General features: G+C 49.4%; 1 long non-coding RNA gene across 1 annotated transcript in view; it reads left to right on the top strand.

The window, feature by feature from the left end:
* The window catches only part of LOC112579189, a 35,368-nt gene that overhangs the window by 8,257 nt on the left and 5,734 nt on the right, over positions 1 to 21,377 (top strand). The gene's annotated exons all lie outside the window — the stretch shown is intronic.

The raw sequence follows: 21,377 nt of genomic DNA, 5'->3' as shown, positions 1-21,377 counted from the left end.
CAGGTTTAATCCCTGGGTCAGGAAGATCCCCTGGAGGAGGAAATGGCAACCCACTCCAGTATTCTTGCCTGGAGAATCCCATGGACAGAGGAGCCTGGGGGGCTACAGTCCACGGGGTCACAAAGAGTCAGACATGACCGAGGTACTGAGCATGCATGCATGCAAAATGATGAGCTATTCCGATTATATTATATATGTATTTGTCACTTGTTTCTATCAGTCTCCTCTAGGATTTGAAAGTTCCTTGGAGGCAGACACTTAATGGACTGTTCACTGCTTTGTCTCCAGTGCCTAGACTGTGGCTGGTATGCAGGAAGAACTGGGTCTCTGCTGAATGAATGAATTGATGCACAAATGATTGGGTTCTGCGTTTGTAGAATCTCTCATTGGATTCTGATCCTGGTGTCAATTCTTTTCTCCCCTGGTCCCTTGGAAGAGGTAGAGGCTTTTGAAACATTCAGCAGGCTGAAAAGATGATCCTCAGTCTCCAAGGTTTGTTAGGGTGTCATTGATTGAACCCCAGATATTTGCAAGCCTTCAAAGAGGTCCTTCAGGATGTCAACAAATATTAATGCATCATTACAAATACCTTTAAGGGAAAGTCACTATTGAACAGTAGCCTGGGAATAATAAGCATCCACTGGTAATTTTCTTAGAGTACAGACACTACTTTAAGGAAATTCAAAGTATTTTTTAGAGTCCAGACAGTCATACAACATGGGTTTGTCTTAGGTCATTGATCAGCAAGTATGAAGTTGGGGCAGGTGACTTTTTTTAGCATAATAAAACATCAACCTTCTTAACCCTAAAATTAAAACACAATAAGAAAGTAATTTTAATAGAAGACTTTTTCACAGAATAGAATGTTTATCTGCACCTATTACACGTCAGGTGAACTTTCCTTGAGGGTGGTCTACAGAGAGAGGAAAGTTAGAACACAGAAAATGATTCCCCAGGCTCTTATTGAGTCCTCCTCTTTCTCTCATTTTTTTCGCTTTCTTCCTTCGTCTTTTCTTCACCTATGACGTGGAAATTTAAAAAGTTTTTTCTAGGCTTGCTGCCTCTCAAGGTCTCAAGGGGAAAAATCAACACATGTCTCTTCTGTTAGCAGATTCCATGTCTGAAAGACGTTCATGTAAACAGACACATTCACAGACCCATGGGACCTTCCCGTATGAGGGACCACCGAGGAACTGACTCTGCAGCTCCCGGCCCAGCACAATCCTCCCTGATTTGTGCAAAACTCTTTATACTCAGATAACATAAAGAAGATTTTTACAACGTGTCATTTAACCACGCACGCAAGCAGGCAGGGAGATGGAATTATTACACCATCAAGAGAGCGGTTCTTTGGCCTCACACAGAAACCATTTTCTTTGCTCTTTCTAGAAACTTCTGAAAGAATTTTCTGAAGGAACTCAGTTGCCAGTGGTCTGCCTCTGTCTCGGGAGGACATCTTCCTTAGAAGACCGCTAAGAAAAGATGCTTGCTTTCCCTGTACTTGAAGGACTTTGTACTTCCTATCAACAATCTTTCTTTCAGTTACAAAAAAGAAGCAAAACTGGAAATATGCTGGCTGGTGTAACCAAGCAGTCCAGAGTACATGGGGTGCAGCTTCAGACCAGGCTTTATGCAAGCCTCAGATGATAGAACCTGAGCTCCGTCATTGTCCCTTCTTTCCAAGTCACCCTCCTGCACCATGGGCAGGGGGCTGGGAGGGGCTGCTAGGTTCAAATACCAGGAGGGGGGTGGGCGGGGTGGGGGGAAGACATGCCAACTTGCCATTCCGAGGCAACCTCTTGCTGCATCTCATGGCCTCTGAGTGGGCTGAGAGACTGTCCCTGAACCAATCATATGGCTGGGGATGTATACAATGCTGATTGGATTAGACCCAGGTCACAAGATCCACTCCAGAGCCAGTTCAGTTCAGTCCGTCAGTTATGTCCGACTTTTAGTGACCCCATGGACTGCTGCCTGCCAGGCCTCCCTGTCCATCACCAACTCCCGGAGCTTGCTCAAGCTCATGTCCATCGTGTTGGTGATGCCATCCAACCATCTCATCCTCTGTTGTCCCCTTCTCCTCCCCCCTTCAATCTTTTCCAGCCTCAGGATCTTTTCCAGTGAGTTGGTTCTTCAGGTGGCCAAAGTATTGCAAGTATAGCCAGTTCCGTTCCATCGGTCACCTCTACACAAGGCCATGGGCTGAGAATGGGGCACTGGGGGATCTGTCTATAGAGGACCTGGGGATGGTGGCCAGGGGAAAGAGAAATGGGACAGCCCAAGTTGCAGGTCTCTGCTACTCACTAGCTCCGTTTTAGACAAGGCAGACTAGACGAAGTGGTGGAAGGTAATTCCCAAAGAATCCTACAAATGTGATCGTACTTTCTTTGGGGGCAGCTTTAGGCGGAAACAGATGTTTCCCACTGGCGTATCACTAAAATCCCTGCGGGATTTAGAGTCTATACATTTGGTGTGGGACCCACTGCCACTGTGATCACCCACTGTGATAAATCTGGTCCTTTTTCAAGATGACCCCTGGAGATTTGGAAGACCGAATGGCTTGGGTACCCTCAGGCACCCCTGCTCTTGGCAGGGCCGGCTCCCGCAGGCAGGTGAAATAGGCCAGTCTCTGGGTGCCTGCACCTGCGTCCACAGCCTGCGGGTGGAGCCCAGACCTCTCAGCCTCCTGAGGTTGAGACTCGTGGGGACGTTCCAGGTCATCTCTTACAGTCTGTCTACGTGCGTTTTCTATCCTTCAGACTGGCTTAGTCTCTTACCTAAAGATGCTCTTTCCTCCTTTCCTGACTTTGTTTATGCCATTTTCTTCTGAGAGTCCTCATTGTCTACAGGCACAGTTCTAACCGTTATTAAAAAGTCATCTTAAATTTCCTCTTTGAAGTCTTCTCTGGTCACCCAGGAGAAGGGACCTCCTTCCTTCTCTACCCTCTGTTGGGACCGTGGATACGCTGTCTTGTCCCGGAGTGTTTCCATGTGGGTTTCGCGTCCCTTTTACAGTGATAAACCCTCAGGGACAGAGGTCGCGCAGACCCTCGAGTCTCGAGGCTCCCGAGCCTCCTACTGTGTCTTGTGATAGGAAGCCCTCAATCCGTTCCTGCTGTTTGGATCAAAGTACGAATGAATGAATGAATGAAGCAGTTGTGAATGAAATTACGAGTGAACGAAGCAATCACTCCCCCCCACCCCCCCACCCCTGCTTCTCCTCTCTGCCTCTGGCATCTTATCTCTCCTAAGAAGTCTGTCCTTGAGAAACTGATAAATTCTAGCCTGACTTGCTGAAAAGGACTTGAGGTGTTACTTCTGCAGGGTTGCTAACCTTTTGAGATGAGGTTCTTGGAAGATAAGCAATTTTAAATGGTAATGTTGGACAGAAACAGAAGAAAAGACCTAAGGCCCAGAATTCAGGGACTGTCTCCTTTCTCAGAGCGCCTTCTTTTCTGCATTGGTTTCACTAGAAGTGAAGGCGGAAGGATATGGCATTAAATATATTAGAAAGAAATTTAGGAGGACAGGTAAGGATTTTTTTACAAATAATATAGGAAACCAGCTGCTGCTCCTAAGTCGCTCCAGTCGTGTCCGACTCTCTGCGACCCCATAGACGGCATCCCACCAGGCTCCCCCATCCCTGGGATTCTCCAGGCAAGAACACTGGAGTGGGTTGCCATTTCCTTCTCCAATGCAGGAAAGTGAAAAGTGAAAATGAAGTCACTCAGTCGTGTCCGACTCTCAGTGACCCCATGGACTGCAGCCCACCAGGCTCCTCCGTCCATGGGATTTTCCAGGCAAGAGTACTGGAGTGGGGTGCCATTGCCTTCTCCAGATAGGAAACCTAGATAGCATTAAAAAAGAAAAAAAGATGTGTATATATTCAACTAAAAATAAAAGAGAGATACCTGCATGGAAAAATATACCTTAATCAAAATTGATAGATGACAGGAGAAAAATTTGATAATGCCTGCAACTACAGGAGTTTACTATTTGACAAATCTTTGAAACATCCCAATATAAAAATGGGCAATGGATATAAATAGGTGACCCACAGAACAGGAGCCACAAGTGGCCAGTGTTTCTGAAAAGAAGCTGAGTCTCACTGTGGTCAGGGAAACAGAAGTGAAGTAAACCAGATGTCAGCTTTTCCCAGCCAACTGCAAAATTTGAAACAATCCATAAAATCTAGAGCTGGGAGTGCTGGTGAATTTGGCATCTTATGCATTACCAGTGTAAACATGAATTGGTGTAAATATTTACCAGAGTCATTCAGAAACATCTATAAAATAAATGATGTTTACAGGCTTTGATTGAATCGCTAATCATATTTCTAGGAATCCAAGCTGTAGTTCACAAAGCGAGAGCAACCGGATGTACTACCACAGGTATAAAGATTATTTCAGCTTCGTTTGAGGTGGGGGAAGCAAAAGGAAACACGGACTATTCCACGATAAAGGAACACACGTTTGTTCTGCGGCGTCTCGTGAAGCTAATAAGAAGAACGAGCTAGTTCTGTAAGTGCGGCGAGGAATGACCGTGGTGTAGAGTAGACATTGGAAAGGCACTTTTATTAAAAAGCTACAGAGAAGGGGGAAGAAAACCTCTTCCATGTGTGTTTATATTTCTATGTGTTTAGGAGCCCATGGAGAAAGGTGTGAGGGTTACGCCCAAACTGTTAACATTGGTACCCAGGGCAGTGGGACCACATCAGGGGAGGCAGACCTGCTCTTCCCGCTGAGAGGGGGGGGCCTCCGGAGGGACGGAGGGATCTTGGCCTTGTCTGCTCCCTGCTCTCCGCCCCAGCCCCCGGCGCCCCGAGGAGACCTGCCCACTCCCCACAGATGACCCTGGGGTAAGTGCACTGCCCTGGGCCAGTGGGCCTGGGAGGGTGAGCCCCAGAGGAGCCCAGTGCTGGCCCAGACAGAGGGCTCAGGGCCGCTTGGGTAGGCGATTCTAGCATGCTTGGTACCTAGAGTGCCAGCTGGGAGGAGAGTCCCAGACTGTGGGTAGACATGTTTTGTTGGCCCTGGAGACTCCTTGGCACACTGGTAAGCCTTCAAAGCAGAGGGCTCGGGCAGGGGGGCTCAGTGTTCCAGGTCTAAGGGGGGCAGGTACAGGGGAGTGGGGAAGACAGTTAATATTCTTCCTTAACATGTTTCTAAATGCCCTAACTCATTACACTAAATATACAGGAATTAAAAAACATGTTACTTGGGCTTCCTTGGTGGTCCACTGATCAAGAGTCCACCTTGCAATGCGGAGGACACTAGTTTGATCCCTGGTCTGGGAAGATCCCTCAGGCCACGGAGCAACTAAGCCCGCAAGAGGGAACTGCTGAAGCCCCAGTGCCCTAGAGGCCTGTGCTCCACAGTAAGAGAAGCCGTTGCAATGAGAAGCCCACGCATCACAACTCGAGAGGAACCTCTGCTCCTCACAGCTAGAGGAGGACCACACGCAGCGATGAAGACCCAGCACAGCCATAAATAAAGAAATAAATAAAATCATACAAAACATGTTACTTGCAATAACCTTAATGGAAAAAACTGAAAAAGGATACATATATGTGTATACACATACACACACGCACACACACATATACAATCACTTTATACTAACTGAACATTGCAAATCAACTATACTTCAATAAAAAGGAAGAAAGAAAGAATAAATTTTTTTTAAGTATCCCCCTTAAGCATTTGAAATTGAAAGCCAAAACTCCAACAGGGGAAAGACAGCAGCTAAATTAATCTCTAGCAGAGAAATGTCAGGTGAGATTGTATTTGGCGAGAGAGCTGAGGGCAGGTCCACTTGCTCACAGCCCCTGACTCCGTCTCGCCAGGCTAATTCGTTGATTTGCCGTGAAGCCAAGGGGTGTACAGGCATGGGGTCAGGCACACATACATACGTACACACACATTTTTGGGAGAGGATGTCCTTTTGGTTTATCCATCCATCAGATAGCCCACACTGAGGGCTCCTGTGTATTAGTTACTATTTCTGATGCTGAGAAAACAGCAAAGAATGAAATAGGAAAAAAAAAATCCCTGGCTTCGTAGTGACACACACTAAACAGATGACTATACCGCAGTCAAGGCATTTGGATAAAATTAAGCCAGGAAAGAGTGAAGGTAGGGGGCTGCATTTTTATGTGGCATGGCCATAGAGGTCTGACCTGGATGAGCCATGAATCCAGATCTGTAGGAGGTGAGCAAGCCAGGCTCAGGTTGGGAACAAAAGTAGCTGAAGTGACAGATTCATGCTCGCCTTTCTTCCCTGGAGTTGACTGAACAACACACCAGATGTGAAAAGACATAGGGGAACTACACATATCTATTGCTAAGTTAAAGAAGCTGGTTTGCCAAGGGGACATACTGTTAAATTCCAGTTGTATGACGTCTGTAAAAAGCAACATTAGAGAGACTATAAACACATCAGTGGTTGAAGCAGGGAGTGAGGAGGGACGACTGGGTGGAACACGTATTCATATTCAGTGTTTCTAGGTGTTAATATTTGCATATATGAGGGTTCTATACCCACAGATTTCTTCTGTCAGTTAAAGAAAGTGAGCCCGCCAGGCTCCTCTGCCCATGGGGATTCTCCAGGCAAGAACACAGGAGTGGGTTGCCATGCCCTCCTCCAAGGGATCTTCTCGACCCAGGGATCAAACCCAGGTCTCCTGCATTGCAGGTGGATTCTTTACCATCTGAGTCCCCAGGGAAGCCCCTCTGTCAGTTAACAGGGCCTTAAAAAAAAAGGAAAAAGAAAATGGTACCCTGGTACCAAAGCGCACACCTCATTCCGGATCTTGAGTTCTCACCACAGTCCTCCAGTAAAAGAGGCAGAGCTCCTTGGAGGATTCAGGCCAGGGCAGGAAATGAGCCTGGAGCATCTCGTGGTGCCAGAGAGTAAGGCGTGCTCACCTGGGCTTTGTCAGGGGGCCCAGGGGACAGCTCAGAGAGCCTCCAGTGGCCAAAGCGGGAACAACTTGAGCAACAAAGCAAAGTCCATTTTCTAACCCGAAGTGGAAAATGAATGTTCGTGAGTCCTCACTGATGAAAATAGTGATGGAATAAATAAGCCCCTTGGACTGCAAGGGGATCAGACCAGTCAGTCCTAAAGGAAATCAACCCTGAATACTCCTTGGAAGGACTGATGCTGAAGCTCCAATACTTCGGCCACCTGATGCGAAGAACTGACTCATTTGAAAAGACCCTGACGCTGGGAAAGATTGAGGACAGGAGGAGAAGGGGACGACAGAGGATGAGATGGTTGGATGGCATCACTGACTCAATAGATGTGGGTTTGAGCAAATTCCGGGCGATGGTGAAGGACAGGGAAGCCTGGCGTGCTGCTCTCCATGGGGTCACAAAGTGTTGGACCTGACTGAATGACTGAACAACAAAAATAAATAAGTGGGAGAGTATAGACACGTCTGCATGAGGGAGAAAGCTTCACCCTCGGGGAGCTGGAGCAGAACTCCCCGTGTGGGACCAGCTTTCTCCCAAAGACTAGGAGGACTTGGGAATCTTTCTGTCCTGTGTTGGGTGGAGTCCCACCCACCTCGGGCCTGTCAGTTCTTGAGGCATGCATGCCCGGGGTGTGGCAGGGCCAGCCTGAGTTGCCTACAGGTGCGATATGAGGCCCTGGGCGGGTGAGAGTGACAGGGACCGGGGTTTTCATGCACAGAGAGGCTGCGAGGTTTGGAGGGAGCCAAACTCCCTGGTGACTCAGATGGTAAAGAATCCGCCTGCAATGCAGGAGACCTGGGTTCGATCCCTGGGTTGAGAAGATCCTCTGGAGAAGGGAATGGCAATCCACTCCAGTACTCTTGCCTGGAGAATTCCATGGATAGAGGAGCTTGGTGGGCTACAGTCCATGGGGTCGTAAAGAGACACCATTGAGAGACAGCATGCATGCACGCATGTGTGTATATATATATGTATGTGTGTGTGTATATATATATATATATATGTACTTATAAAAGCACAGTCATGACTTTTTAACTGTAGTTTTGTCCAAGGGAGAAGCAGTATGAGAAAGATGCTGTCAGTGTTTGTAAGCATGTGCCTGGGTCCTTTGCAAACCCTCAAGCTTCTGGGTCCTTCTGTAGCTTTGGGTGGTCTTGGAACAAGATGGGGCTCCCAAGGCATGAATGACCTCAGACCAGGCCTGGGAACCTTGCCTTAGACCCACAGCTTTCCCTAACAAAGATTCTTCTTCCAAGAAACACAATTTCCTGCCAATGGAAGGCTCACCCTTCTGGAAGTGGGTATTTACTAGCTGGGTTTGGGCTGCCCTGTGTCTGGGAATACGTGAAGTTCTGGGCTTCCCGGTGGCTCAGATGGTAAAGAAGCTGTCTGCAATGCGGGAGACCTGGGTTTGACCCCAGAGTCGGGAAGATTCCCTGAAGAAGGGAACGGCAACCCACTCCAGTATCCTTGCCTGGAGAATCCCATGGACAGAGGAGCCTGGTAGGAATCCCATGGACAGAGGACACTGTAGCCTGGTGGGCTACAGTCCTTGGGGTTGCAAAGAGTCGGGCACGACTGAGCGACTGAGCACAGCACATGTAAAGTTCCATCCCGGGTTCATGATTTTAGAGCTGGTCTTTGAACAAAATAATTCCATTGGTTTTGGGTGATTCTACTTTCTGTCTTCCTGTGGAAACTGTCAATAATTTACACTGGGCTTCTTGGGGTTATCTAGTAACTCTGGATTTTCTGCTCTAAAGGAAGAGGAGCAGCAAAGTCTGTTTTGTTTCTTGAAGGAGAAAATAATTCACTGCTTCCCTTGGTTGGAGGTGCAGGCGTTCGGTGCCGAGCTGGACATGCTGAGAGTTAGGTGGAGGGAGGGGTGTGGGAGAGCTGGCCTGGGCCAGAGGGGCTGGAATTCGCCCTCTGCCAAGGGAGTTATTCCTTGCAGAGATGGTGAGATGAAGGGAGGGTAGACCCCACTGACGCCCGAGGGGCAGACACTCCAGTCCGTCCCAGTGACAGGGGTGTACTTGTTTCTCTCTCAAAAGGAACTGAGACTGCTCTGTTCTGAGTGACTCATACCAGTCTGGTGTTATTTGTAAACATCTTTCCTCAGAGAGATTTAAACAGAAAGTGTGGAAGTTCCGTTTCCCCGGCAGCCTGTTGCTGCTGCGGCTGAGTCCTGCTTCGGAGCAAAGCGCAAGATGCTCTGCTCGCCAGCCTCATGCGACCGGCCACTCAGACATCGTGCTGGCGATGGAGAAGGCGCCAGATGAAAGTCCCGGGGGCCTGCTTAGCCCAGCTGAATGACAAAGGAAGCGTTGTCTCCCGAGCAGGGTGGGCGCGGGCGTCTAAGGCACCCCTTGGAGCAGCCCCCTCGTCCCATCCCATAATGCTTGGGCCATTTTTAAAGCTCAGGGTGCTCTGGAGACCCTTTCACTCCCAAAATGAAACATGAGCAAATGAAACCATCACCACAAATGCCCCAAACGGAGTCAGGCAGCCTGGTTTTGCCGCTCACTTCCTGATCCGGGCTGGCCTTGCCGATCCGCCTTGCCCGTACTCTATGTGCGGTGTTCATATTGTGTTTTCCTCTTTCTTCCTGATTCCTTGACAAACTTTCTCTGTAAGTCACGTCGGTGGCAGGTAAGTCAGACCGTTCGCTGTGTGGACGGGGGCCTGGAGAATCCTCTAGTTGCTGGGGGTGGGTAGGAAGGCAGGCTGGAGCAGGCCACTGGAATGAATGTCGTTGTTGTTCAGTCATTAAATCATGTCCGACTCTGCGACCCCATAAACTGCAGCAGGCCAGGCTTTCCCGTCCTTCACTATCTCCTGGAGTTTGCTCAAACTCATGCCCATTGAGTCGGTGATGCCATCCAACCATCTCATCCTCTGTCGTCCCCTTCTCCTCCTGCCCTCAATCTTTCCAGCATCAGAGTCTTTTCCAAAGAGTTGGCTCTTCACATCAGGTGGCCAACGTATTGGAGTTTTAGCTTCAGCATCAGTCCTTCTGATGGATATTGAGGGTTGATTTCCTTTAGGATGGACTGATCTCCTTGCTGTCCAAGGGGCCTCTTAAGAGTTTTCTCGAGCATCACAATTTGAAAAATTCACCGGAATGAATGGATTGGTTGCAAAGGCTTTTCTTTCCATAGCTATCTTTTCCCAAGTGCAGACATGATTCCCTTTACACTGACTCAGGCAAGGTCGTGGTTTCTCCTGATTCCTTGCGTGATTCCTGCACAGGGTGGTCCTTCTCCTGGTGGCTCAGCTGTTTTCCCTCATGAGACTCTTAGAAGTCTTTCAAAAAGAGTGAAAGAAAGGAAGAGGGAGAGACAGAGGGAGGCAGGAAGGCAACAGGAGAGAAAGAAAGAAGGGAAACGGTGCTCGTGTGCCGGTGATGTCATCAGCGGAAACACTCTGCTTCCACGTGGACTTGGGTCAGAGAGGAAGCAAGGACCGTCTCTCTGTTTCTGTTTCCTCCCTTCTCCCATCTGCTCCTCTCCCTCCCCTCCTCTCTTCTCTTTTCCTGTCTCCCTCTGCTTTCTTTTCATTTGAAAGAATTGGATGCTGGCCCATCCAGACAAAGCCGGCTTAGAGAGGAAGAGCTCAGCAAGGAAGTTAACTGAGGAGTGGAAACAGCAAGAGATCAGACACACTGATTTCCTGCCCTTAAATCGGGAGAGGAAGAAGCCGTTTTCCTGCTCCTGCCCGCATCTGGGTGCTTTTCGGCCCCCTGACACCCCCGCTCCCGGGCACCCCAGTCGGAGACCGGAAGGCTCCAAGCACTGCCGCTGGCAGAGCCTGCGCCCCGTGTCTGCAGGAACACAGCCCCGCATTGTCAGGGATTAGGCGGAACAGATGCACCTAAGATGCTTAGGGCTTTTTCCAGACCAAGACTACTTTGCAGCCAGAGAAGCGGCTTGGAGGAAATGGGGTAATTAGATGGTCTCCTGCTGGGAGGGCTGCAAGCCTCAGACTTGAGTGTTTGAGCCCCTGCCCTTCCTCTGCTGCCTTCCTGCTTCTCATCCTTTTCTTCTTTCCTTTTCCTACTTTTTAACTTTCTTCTCCATCTACTTCCTGTTCATGTTTTCCTGTCTTTATTTGTCCCAACTTCTTTTCCTTGTTTCTTTTGCCCTCGTGCATTCCTTTCATCCCTTCTTGGAGTGCCCTGGTGGCTCAGACGGTGAAGAATCTGCCTGCAATGCAGGAGACCTGGGTTTGATCCTGGGGCTGGGAAGATCCTCTGAAGAAGGGAATGGCTACTTGCTTGGAGAATCCCATGGACAAAAGAGCCTGGTGGGCTACAGTCCGTGGGCTCACAAAGAGTCAGACGTGACAGAGCGACTAAACACTTTGACTTTGGGCCTCCCTGTGCCTTCCCTTCTTTTCATCTTCGCTTTCTTCACTGTGCTCTTTGTGTTTTTTTCAGGTTTATCATGACTTTGAGTTTTGACTCCCTTGTCGACTGAGATTGATTGCAATTCCCAGGGAGAGAAAGTACAAGCTGAGTAACTGGAGATCCGTGCCTGCCTTCCTGTGGCCACGGAGAGGTGTTAGAACACGAAAGTGATGACTGCCCAGGCACTGGTAACTTCTGTAACAGCCCAGCTGGGCAGCTGAGTGGTTTCTGGCTTACAGATGGGACAGGCCTGGTGTCCAGGTGTCCAGGCCTGGTGTCCTGGTGCACAGGCCTGGACAAGGTCACGCTAACTGTTGGGGAGCAGAGTTGAACCCACCCCTCTCCAGTGCTGAAGTCCCCCACGGTCGGTGCAGCCTTGACGACAGTGGATGAAGGGGCCGTGGGTACTGGGTGTGGGGAGGGCTTCCGGTTCGGGTCAAACATCTAAAGCAGCATCCCCTGCCTCTTACCTGTACCAGCGTCACCTGCTGGGCCCCACCCCAACTTTTCAATTCAGACCAGGGGCAGAGCCTGAGGGCATGTCTGACAAGTTCCCGGGTGGTACTAATGCTGTTGGCCTGGCAACCATACTTGGAGAACCAGTGGTTTAAAGGCATCAACTTTACCAACTTTCCTGGTGGTTTAGTGGTTAAGAATCTGCCTGCGAGTGCAGGGTACATGGGTTTGATCCCTGATCTGGGAAGATTCCACATGCTGTGGAGCAACTAAGCCCGTGTGTCCCAGCTACTGAGCCTTCACACTGCAGCTACTGAAGCGCGTTTGCCTAAAGCCCATGCTCCACAACGAGAAAAGCTACTGCAACTACGAGGTATCCCCCGCTCGCTGCACCTAGAGAGCCTGAAACAGCAATGAAGACCCAGTACAGCCAAAATAAGTAAATACAAATAAAAGACAAAAAGTTTTTTTAAAAAGCATCAACGTTAGACTTAGGTGGCTGGTCCAAACTCAACTCCAGGTGGCCGGAAGTGCTTTCCAGACTCTGACTCAAGTGCAGCGTGGGTGTAAGTGAAGTACTGAAAGGGTCCAGCCTGCCTCCCTTCACAAAGGACTGGAGGTTTCTTTATAAAATAGAGAAATATAAACATGATAAGCAGTTGAGGGAGTCAAATGAAGGGAAAAATAGAGTTTAGTAAAAATAGCTGACATCCAATAAGAATAATTTCCCCTCTTTGTTGCCAGAGTGACATGCATGTCCCTTTCTTTTCCTGGTTGACCACATCCTGTTTTCATTTTGGGAAAAGGACCCTTGAATTTTATCTCTTGAATACAATTCCTTTCTCCAAACTGCCTTCCAGAGAATGTCTTCTTACCTAGACAATTTGGAAGGTATGAACAGACTGATCTTTAGGTGTTGTTCGGCACGTGGGGTTCTAGTTCCCTGACCAGGGGCAGAACCCATGGTCCCTAAACAGTAAGAGCACAGAGTCTTAACCACTGCACTGCCAGGGAAGTCCCTATCCTTTTTACAACCTGTGAACTTTGGCAAAACGGCGGCTGAGTAATGTATTAATTGTGGCGAGACACAGTGTATTAATTGTACAACCATATTTGCCGAGTATCTCTTGCTTGTGATAGAAAACAAATCTTAAGAACCGTTCAAGGGAGGTCACAAGAAAGTTCTGATAGAATTCCTGACTTCAAGGCACTTACAGCCTGGTTTGGAGAAAAAGATGTACATGTAAGCAACAGGAGAATAATCATATCCATTAGTAGTTTCCAATGACTCTCAATGTAGCAATTCACAGAAAGGAAAGTGCAGAGTAGGTTGATATAGGCACAAAAGAAAGACACTTAATTGATAAAAAGGAGGAAAATTTGAGAAAATTTAAAAGAATTTTAGGTATTTAGGAAGTGCATAAACAACACTTCCAACAGCTTTATACGACACACATACAACTGTGGAGTGGTGAAGAAGATAACTGAGTCTGTCATCAAGAGGGTTGTGTGGGGACTTCCTGGGTGGTCGAGTGGTTAGGAGTCTGTGCTCCCAGTGCAGGGGACACGGGTTCGATCCTGGGTTGGGGAGGATCCTACATGCTGCGCCGTATGGCCAAAGGAAAAAAGCAAGCTTGTTGGGGACTTGCCACCTAGGACTCTGTGATCTGAACCAGTCATTTGAACTTCTTAGATGTTGATTTCTGCAAACAGAAGGGGGATTTCCAGTATCTATCTCTATCAGCTGAACTTCAGTCAGGAAGCGGCAGCCGATATTTGAAGCAAAAGAGCACATAAACTGGGAATGAGTTGCTTTGAAGACCAGAGGAAAGATGAGGAGAATCAAAATTGGGGGGCCTTGCAGCAAAGCCCCCGTGTGACCACTGCTGGGGAAGGCCTCCACCGTCGCCCTCCACCGTCCAAGTCTTGCTCCGGGGCCTGACGTTAGCCAAAAATAGACAGCAATCACCTTGGCCAGGTACTTCAGGGAGAGCAGTTTCTAGGCTTCTAGCCCTGAGAGTTCAGGAAACAGGGTAGAACAAGGCGTGGAGAGGAGTGCAGGACAGCAGAAGGCAGTCAGCTCTGACCAGAAGCAGCCGTCAGTGGGCTGTGAGACTAGTTGAGAAGACTGTGGATGCATGGCTGCTGAATCACTTTAGCCGTGTCCGACTCTCACCCCATGGGCTGTGGCCCACCAGCCTCCTCTGCCCATGGGATTTCCCAGGCAAGAATACTGGAGTGGGTTGCCATGCCCTCCTCCAGAGGATCTTCCCAACCCAGGGACTGAACTCGTGTCTCTTGTATCTCCTGCATTGGCAGGCGGGTTCTTTACCACGAAGGCCTGGGAAGCCCTTAGGAGGTTGTGCCAGCATTAAAAAAAAATCAAATGGATAAAATAGAAAATAACAGTGCCTTGAGTAGAGTAATATTTGAGTGTGTGTGTGCGTGCAGATGTGTGTGTGCGTGCTTTGCGTACGTGTGTGTATTCGTGTGTGTATGCATGGGTGTGTGTGTGGGTGTGTGTGATATATATGCTGGGTCATGATGTATAAAGGTCCAAAAGGTTTAAAAACCACAGAATAAAGAATAAGATGAAATGATTTATGTGCTCTGTAACTTCTAAAGTGCAAAGCAAACACTGTGCATTAATAACCCATTTGCCTGAGCCCCACGTTCGTTTTTCCTCAGCCTTGGCACTCCACTGCTGGGATATTAAGGCCCCAGTTGTCTGCCCAGGCAGGTACCTTCAGATTCTCCCCTATGCACGGAAGCTCACACTCAAAAACCAGTGGGGACAGAAAACAGAAATTAGTGTATTAAAGAAGAAAAGTGGAAAAATGGCCTTTGGTGTTTGACTTTTTCAAGGCCCAACCTGGTTTTTTGATTGAATATGTGCTTCACCAGCCGTCACAGCTGCTGGTACTTAGCTGGGGAGAAGAGAAGCTGAGTGATCCGTGAAACAGTTTTTAATAGATGCACAGAGCACCCCCGCACCCCCACCCATCATAACTGTCTATTTCCGCACTGAGGGGTGTCCTCACTTGGACAGCATGTTCCTGGGGACCCTGGTTACCAACTTCTGGAAACTGAAATAATACTCCAGAGTCAGTTTCACCCTTCAGCAAAAGCAGCCTTTGACATTGTATTAACTGAAAATCCATTGTCGCCTCCTTCCTTGTAGACCATGTTTATTTCACAGGATTCGCATATCTTTGGGAATGGGTTGAATTTTGCTGTGCTCAAGAGTATGTGAAATTTTAAACTGGGTATGAACTTAATCATTTATTTTTTTCTCGTTTAGAAATTCCTTCTTATCGCTCCTTCCCTGTACTGCCTCCTTTTTAAATTGCTTGTAAGAGGGCAGCTCACGATAGCATAACTGGTTTTTCTTGGAAGAGTGAATACATAATAAAAAGAGCACCATTCACTCCTAACAATTTACTGGTTGTTCTCCGAGGCCCCGGGGAGGTGGGTGGATGTTGTGACTTTTCTCTTTAGAGCAAAGGATGTATGACAAGGTGATAGGATCCAGGTCAATGCCAAGTAGGAATTCAAAACCGAGACGTGTTTGCTCCATACAGAGCAGCGTTTTCTGCTTGCCCCCTGAATGCAGGTGAGCGGGGGGCTGCTATCAGACTGCGCTTATCACTCCAGCCCTGGTGCTTTTCCTGGCTGGTGTTTGTCCCCAGGTGGCAGGGAGGTCAGGAAATGAGAGCCTGTTCTTGCCACCCAGGAGAGGATTAAGGGAGGTGTGGCCTGGGGAGTGGTGTGGTGGGACAGGGTTATTTGGGGAGGGTAGAGATGAGAAAGAATAACTGGGGGTGTTGGCAAAAATGAGTTCAGCACACAGGCAGAATCATAAGTCAGAAAACTTCTCTTGAATGTGTGGGTGGGGTTGGAATATGGGCCAAGAAAAGGGAATTCTGGTCAAATGAGAGTATCCCATGTCCTGCATAGTTTTAGGGGCTCTCCAAGAATGGATTTAAGGCGTTTGGGGACTAGAGGAAAAATGATGTGAAACCCAGAGGACCCCAGAGAGCTGCCTTTTGGAACGAGAGTAAAAGGAGGCAGAAGTGGGAAGCTCCCGATTCTGACCACACTTGAGAGACGACACTGGGTGCTCCGAAGGTGCTCCCCTCCTCCCTCCTCCCTGCTCCCTTTCTCCCCCTCTCCCTCCCTCCTCCCTTCTTCCCGCCTTTGCTTCCTCCCTCCCTCCCTGTCTTAAAAATCTTTAATTAATTCTCCCCACACTTTTATGATTATTCCTACTTTAAAGATGAAATTTTAACATGCCCCAAAATCAAGTAACATGCACTCAATGAAAAGGGACGATTCACATTTGAGTTCCTCCAGACTCCCAGACCCACGTTCTTTCCAAAACATCCCACCAGCTCTCTTCCAGAAAATGGAATGGAAAATGTCCACAGAAACCCAATGACCATTCCAAGCCATGTTGCAGAGGGAGACTGCGCTGAAATTATCTTCGTGCATGCAGTCCGTGCTCCCAGATTTCCACCAGGTTTGCTCTCCGCAGGACTGGTTACGTGTTCCCAGCTGAGGGCTTGGTAGACTTGCAGGAGTGAAAAGGAAAGGCCCGTGGTCTAAAGGGCGCTATCCTTGCCATAGAAATTCCCTGGCCACTGGAAGTCATCCTTGTGAACGCGGGGCCGTCCTGCCGCTCAACGGTGAGATTTCAGCTCTTTGGCGTTTCCTGTAGGTGAGCCCTGCGTGATTGAAGCTGGGGCTGGCCAGGACCCCATGCACAAGGAAAATGTGGGGGCCCCTGTTGAAATGCCATAAAGGAATTTCATGACGGTGAAGGCAGAGTGTTACCAAGTGCAGAGACCTCGGAGCCTGCAGGGCTGCGTGACTGCAGCGGGACAGCCGCCCAAGAAGCTGACCCTGGAGGGAGCCAATCCACAGAGAGCTGGCCCAACAAAGATATGCACCGAAGGCCTGCAGCTCGCCGTGTGTTTCGTCAAGGTCAATAGCACGACAGCATCTGGCCGGCGGAAACGAGATTCTGTAAACCAGCAAGTGGACCATAGCAGCTGTCGTGAACTCACTCGCTGGTCTTTCATTCATGAGGTCTCCAGTTCACAAGGCTATTAACAACCTAACCGTGGGCAGGCGCCCTGCTAGGAGTGGATGATGTGAACATCCCAGGAAACGTGGCCTCTATGTTCTTGTCTCTCCCGCAGAATGGCCCTTGTTGGGTCCTGGAGACAGAGCAGCTTAGATGCTGGATGTGGTCATGAGTGGCCCAGACTCTCCAGCCCAGAAGTCTGTTCCCCGGGGAAGGCTCTCCACCCTCCTTCAGGGACCCACTCTCTGAGGACGTATTGGGTTCTTAAGCACCAGAAGCTGATTCTGCTGCCCTGATGGAGAAAAACAGGTTATTATTGGAAAGATATGGGGAGCTCACAAAGTTGATGGCAGTAGGGGATAGACCCGCCCCACAAGGGACAGAAACCCAGGCAGGGTTAGGGTTAGGGTTAGGGTTAGGCAGTGTGGGTAGGAGGGAGTGAGATCTCATCCACGTACTGCTGTAGGAGTGAATCGACTCGGCTTCAAAAATTTTTTTTGGTTCTTTTTTGTAAACTCGGATAGATGCAGAGATTAGGCTCAAACCTACTCTGTCTGTGACCCCCGACCCCACACGTCTTGCTTTATTTCATACATTTTCCTCATTTGATCCATGACTCCCACTCTCCTATCCACAGACAACTACCCTGAATGGCTTGGTTTATGTTTTGGATGTGTAGGTATGCACATGTATGTAAGGGTTTCCCCAGTGGCTCAGCAGTAAAGAATCTGCCTGCAGGAGATGAAGGAGATGCAGGTTGGATCTCTGGGTCAGAAAGATCCCCTGGAGGGGGAAATGGCAACCCACTCCAGTGTTCTTGCCTGGAGTGTCCCATGGAGGGAGGAGCCTGGGGGGCTACAGCCCATGGGGTTGCAAAGAGTCAGACACACTTATCGACTGAGCACACGCACAGTGCACATGTGTACAAAACACACAGTCGTTGGTACATATGTGGGTCTTTAAAACTGATGTAATTGTCTTTATATGGCAGATAGTGTTCTGATGCTTACCTTTTTGATCGTTAAAAGCGTGTCTCCAGGCCTCTCCGGGCTGTACACTTAGTTCAGGGCCCTAAGCGGCATGCTGTCTTTCACAGGATTATCCCCCAAGTTTCTCAGTCCATTTCCCTAGAGACGGTCTCCCTACTTTGTCTCCAGCCCCCCAGTAAGGGCTTGACTGTGATGAGTCATCTCGTGTGTGTCCCCTGTTGACCTGGGTGAGGCTTCTTCTGGGATCCAAGCCTCCTGGTTAGAAAGCAGCAAAGCCACGGTTGCCAAGGGGGTGGGGTGGGCTCCCTTGACGTTCCCTCCTGCACAACTGCCAGGGAAGCAGAGGTTCCCAGGGCCCAGCCTCGCCCTTTAACCTCAGAAGTGTCACTGTGCTCCGAAGTCTTCTCCCCGGTTCCAGGGGATCCCAACAAGAGGCCATCCTCAGCTTCACCTCCCTCTCTACAGTCCCTCGCTCACTGCCCTTCCACGCTCCAAGGTCGGGCTCCTGGTGCCATGTCTGCCCCACACAAGCCTGTCCAGTCCTCCCGGCCACCAGGTGGACCAGGGACAGAGACCAGCGGGGCCCGTCAGAATCCCTCCCACAAGGATGCTGCAGACGGTTGGGATGGGCGGGTTGAGGGAGGGCAGTGGAGGTCTTCTTGACACACCTACTCTGGAGCTCTGCTGCCTTCTGCCGCACACCCTGGGGAGCAGACACAGCTCAGCCAGTGTGAGAGAGCCACACAAGTGCGCAACACTCCCGTGAGGGACACACAAGCCCTGCTGTGGTTCTGGCCACCTTCCATCTTTTCAGAGGCCTGGCCTCCTTTCTGCTTTGTCAAGATACCTATTTTCTTAAGAAAAATGCCTACTTCGTGTTTAAGCTAGAAGGAGCTGCTTTCTTTCTCTCAAAGCCAGAACATCAACTCATGCACACTTTACCCCATAAGCAATTCTGAGTTTGTTGTTTAATCACTCAGTCGTGTTCGACTCTGTGATGCCATGGACTGTAGCCCACCAGGCTCCTCTGTCCATGGGATTCTTCAGGCAAGAACACTGGAGTGGGTGGCCGTGCCCTCCTCCAGGGGATATTCCCAACCCAGGCGTTGAACCCGTGTCTCCTGCATTGCAGGCGGATTCTTTACAACTGAGCCACCTGGGAAGTGCAGGGGACACTTTAACAATGAGTAAAAGAACAATTGACTTACACTGTGGACAGACCACATTAAACCCAGATCTTCATGACTGTCTCCACGCTTGCAATTTTCTCTTCGTTTCCCTCCCTCCCTTTCTCTCGCTCTCCCTCCCTCCTTCTTTTTTTCTTTCTGCTGGAAGTAGCATGTGTTAAATATAAAACCTCATACCTGCATTCTTTAAAAATATTAAACGATTTTAATATTTTTAATTTAAAAAGCGATTTTTAATTTCTGTCCATTTTTTCCCAGATGAGAAATCTCAAGTTTTCTTTTTGTTAACAAATGAAGTCATTTGTTAAAAGTATAAAGTGCAATAACTTCTGATTAATTTCTAATAACAGCCAATTAACAATTAGGGAAAAATGATACTATACTTAACCTGCCAAATTTTAATACAATCTTTGCTAAGGATGTAAATAGGATTAAAAAATGACCCTGGTCAGCAAAGAAGGAGTAGTGACCATTCAGGATCGAGGAAAACATCAAAATTCAAACATTGGAGTATGGTTTCTATTGAATTCATACTGCTTATGTACCATCACCAAATCGAAAAATTAAGTTGAATCATCGTAAGTTGGGGACTGTCTGTATTGCCTAGTTTCCAACTGGTCTAATATTTTCCTTTCAATTTTTCAGTCTTTTCCTGCTTTCTTCTAAATCTTTTTTTGTTAACATTGAGATTTATCTGGCTCTGTGTATTCCACCGCTCCCCATGCGTGCCCCGCTGGGCTCCCGCGCTGTGGTCTCCCTTCTGGCTCACCTCCGTACCCCACTTTCCTGTCCTGTCTCTGCAGACTCCTTGTCTCCCTCCTCCCTCCGCCATCCCCAAACTCCTCTGCGATGCGGTCAGTTCTCTCGGGAGCGTGGGTGGCGATGGCAGCATCAGAGAAGAGTGGGAGCCCCTGGCTTCCGTGTCCGTGGCTGGAACAGAAGTAGACCCTGAGGAGAAACGGACGGAGTGTCCAGGTTCCCAGGACCACTCGCAGGGGCAGGACCCCTGGGGGGGATGGGGGATGGGGCGGCTCCACCCCCAGCGCCATCTGAATCTCGCCTTCCTGAACGCAGGGCTTGCTCTCACCCTCTGCTGAGAGCTTGTGGATACCTACAGATGAATTGGCTTGTTGGTTGGTTAGAGAGTGGTGCAAATAACATCCAGTTCTTGGGTTCGATCCCTGTTCGGGCCAACCTGTGGTGGTGGTGGTGGTTTAATCGCTAAGTCATGTCCTATTCTTGCGATCTGATGGACTGTAGCCTGTAGGGATGTAGCTTTTTTGAGCTTCCCAGGTGGCTCAGTGGTAAAGAATCTGCCTGCCAACACAGGAGACACAAGAGATGCAGGTTTGATCCCTGGGTTGAAAGATTCCCTGGAGTAGGAAACGGCCACCCACTCCAACATTCTTGCCTGGAAAGCCATTTGACATTGTCTTCAATGTCAAATAGGACAAGCTAACCGTTGAGGAAAAACAGAGCCGCCCTGGCTCAGTGGCTGCAGCCGCAAGCCCTACAGAAACTTGGGTTACCCACGCGGGGTGCAGTGGGCCCAGCGGTCCGATGAGGCGTGCCCCGGAGGCTGCAGGGTGGAAATCCAAAGGACACGCCACCGAACAACGCCCCCGTGCACCGGGCCTTCTCCCAGGGTCCCCAAGGATCCAGGCCCTCCCTGCGTGGCTGTGGCCCTGGTACCACATGGGCAGCCAGCTGCCCCCGGATGGGACTCCAGGAGAGGAGCCTGGTGGGCTACAGTTCACAGGATCGCAAAGAGTTGGACACAACTGAGTGCACACACATATATACAGGTGATACCAGAGAAAAACTAAAACCATTCGTTGTGCGGGAGGGTTCACAGCTGTCGTGGGGCAGGCAGAAATGTCGGGCATTCAGGTCTCCCGATGGAGGGCCTGAGCTTTGCACGTCCCAGGGCAGTTGCCCTCAAGTGGACGAGAAGAAATGTGACCTCAGCCACTCACAGTGCTGCCTGATTAGGTCAGAAGTCAGCGTGAGGCAGGCTGGCCTGGCTCTCAGCCACAGTCGCCAAACCATTTCCCTTTGCAGGATGCCCGTGGCCCCAACCCCCCAAGCACAAAGCTTTGAAGAGTGGGGCTGCAAGGCCGCTGCCTTAATGGCCGTGTTGGCTGGTGCAGACCGTGGTCCTGTTCGGGCCTTCCTGAGACCAGTGGTTGATCACCCCGAACTGCGCTGGGCTAGCATCCCCTGTTAGCCGCACCCTGAATACCACTGTGTCAGCACGTGTGCAGTGCTGGGCTGATG

The sequence above is a fragment of the Bubalus bubalis genome, chromosome 2, assembly GCF_019923935.1.
Source record: "Bubalus bubalis isolate 160015118507 breed Murrah chromosome 2, NDDB_SH_1, whole genome shotgun sequence".
Classification (NCBI taxonomy): Eukaryota; Metazoa; Chordata; class Mammalia; order Artiodactyla; family Bovidae; genus Bubalus; species Bubalus bubalis.
The sequence above is the reverse complement of the archived record's forward strand: the minus strand, read 5'-3'. Positions and strand labels throughout refer to the sequence as shown.